Below are 2,587 nucleotides of genomic sequence, written 5' to 3' on the forward strand. Positions count from 1 at the left end.
ATTAGTCTTTCTGATGTAATGGTATGAAAATCAAAGGGTTATTTTTGACTTGTTAGAAAATAAAGCATTAGGTGATATTTCTGACTCGTATGAAAGGAAATCTCTCACAGATGTAAGAAGAAATGGGGGGGAAAAAAGAGAGAGAAACTTAACAATTTTCTGTTTTTTAACATGGAAAATGACCTGGAATCATGAGTTAGTTACTGCCTATAACTCTTAAATAAAAATCATCCTAAAACTGAACCAACCTTAGCCCAATCTTGATTCTGATTCACACACACCTTGTCAGAGCTGCCAGTCACTTGGCAGACACATGGCTGCTCAGGGCTAAAGAAAGACTTGGCACAGGGTGGTCTTCCCCACCAAGGATGGTGAGTGGAGAATGTTCGAGACCAGAGATGGGAGAACACATCAGTGGGGAGAGCATCTGCTAGCGGAAGGCCCAGCATTCAGATCCCCATAGCCTCACATGTTGGCTTAGGGAAACTCAGACAAGCCACTGCAAGTCAGTGCTGCATTTACAAAACAGGTAGACTGTTACTCTTTTGGTTTTCTATGCTTTCTATGATGCACACATGCAGCAGCACTGTGTGCATCATAGAGGTTAGAAAGTACACATTCTGGGTTCCAGTTCCAACTCCTTCAGTTACCTGCTATATGAGGTTGGGGCGACTTAACCTATCTGTGCCTTTGTTTCCTCTGCTGCAAAGAGGGGTCCATAATAATGCCTACGTCATATGTTACCACAATGTAACACCGTGCTTGGTTCATGGAAAATATCATGTACACGTTGGTTGTCATCATCATTACTGCTAACACTTCTCAGTAAGGAAAACAATGTTATAAAAGTAATGCTTCACAAGCGGTAGCGAGAATAATCAATGGCTGTTCATGAAATGTTAAAACTATAAAATACAGTATGTGCAACTATAAGAGTTAAAAAGACTTTTGACTATTCACAACCCACACTACAGATGAGAAAACCGAGGCCCAGAGAGGAATAGTGATTTGCCCAAGGTTATATGGGCAGGTAATTCTGAGTCAGGGCCAGAACCTAGTACTTCCTGTCCAAAATTTATTCTATTATACAGGATAATTTGCAACAAGAAGGAGACGACTTCGGGTACTAAGAGTTCAGCTGTTACTTCTAGTAATGATTTTCCAGCCAAGATTCTATGACACAAAAAACACCAAGGCAGTATTCAAATTGTCCAGGTTGCACCCCAGGTCTGGAGCCACACATATGGGTCAAAATCAACCACTGAATAAAGAAGGAAAGAGGATCCAATTGGTCTTCTCTTGTACCTCTGAATATCTTAAACTTTCCAATGGACAAGTGCTTGGGAATCTTCTTCTCAGTCACAGCTTTAAGGACGGGTGAAAGTGTTCAATATTTAGCAATGGAACCTGATATTCCTTGCTCCCCTATTCCATCAGTGCCCCTCTCAAATTTTGCTACCTGTCTGAACAGCTGTGGGTGTTTGGCAAAGGCTCTGACCCTGTCTCACTTTCTCCCTCCCTCCTCCCTTCCTTTCCATTAAGCAACAAGATAAATAACTTTTGTCCTGATTGCTCTTTTAATGCATAGGCTGGAGAATAAATTACCATCTCTATGGAAGGGAAGCATGGTTAGTCAACCTGACATTGCTGTCATCCTAGAAGCTGGGCATGTTGATTTATTCATTTATATCCTTCTGTTTTCCCTGTCACTGGAACTGAGTTCTTCCATCCATCTAGCCCAGCCAGCAGCATCCAGACACAGAATGTGATACCTGTGAGCACCTGGGTATACTAATGAAGGGCTTTCTGCTGCTGAATGGTGAATTCCTATTGCCCAGTGCTTGGGAGTGTGATGTCAGGGCAATGGAACATTTTTGCAAAACTGCAGAGCTGAAAATAAATACGTGCTGGAGGGCCCGTTGCTACTTACAAGACACGAAGGTTCTTGAGCCCAGCAAAGTCCATCTTGGTGATCCTGGTGATATTATTTCTGTCCAGGTCACTGCAAAGGAGAGAAAATTCAGGTCAGATTTTTGCTGGTTACACTTATGGTCTATTCAACTCAGACTGGCCTGGACTGGAGGGATGTTGCTTGTCAAGGAGAAGGCAATTCCAATGATTAATGATATCCTTTGAGCATGTCCAACTAACCTTAAGGATATTGTATGGAATAAGCCGTTTATTATGTATGTAGCAGAGCTCTGTTATATTTAACTGGCTGGCTTCTGTGGCCCCTTCATCAGTAACAAATTTTTCTTTGGAAGTTCCCCCACCCCCCAACTCTCATATCATGTCATACAAGTGGGGCTGACCCCACTCCCCAGCTCCAGGGATGGGCATCTGATCCAGGCAATGCTTCTAAGCCTCTTCAATCCTCTGACCACAGCAAATGTTTCAGGAATGCATACATGACTCAAATTTGCAATAATGCTCTGTCCACTGGGGTTGCTAAGCTGCTCTAGGTTGCCAGAGGCATCTTGCCACCACAGGAAGACCCAGTAGTTGAAAAGAAGAAACTTATTTCTCGTGCTATTCTATGAGATCTACTCATGCCCGAAGCCAGATACTTGGGATTATGTGAGCCAAT

The 2,587-nt window shown here is 42.8% G+C and overlaps 1 long non-coding RNA gene across 1 annotated transcript in view; it reads right to left on the minus strand.

Moving 5' to 3' along the window:
• LOC103593810 overlaps positions 1-2,002 on the minus strand; it is a 77,162-nt gene extending 75,160 nt beyond the window's left edge. The window contains exon 1 of the long non-coding RNA XR_550787.1: positions 1,931-2,002. This is a non-coding gene — a long non-coding RNA (uncharacterized LOC103593810). The remainder of the gene's footprint in view (positions 1-1,930) is intronic.
• Positions 2,003-2,587: the final 585 nt, after the last annotated feature.

Source organism: Galeopterus variegatus, unplaced genomic scaffold, assembly GCF_000696425.1.
Source record: "Galeopterus variegatus unplaced genomic scaffold, G_variegatus-3.0.2 Scaffold1420, whole genome shotgun sequence".
NCBI lineage: Eukaryota > Metazoa > Chordata > Mammalia > Dermoptera > Cynocephalidae > Galeopterus > Galeopterus variegatus.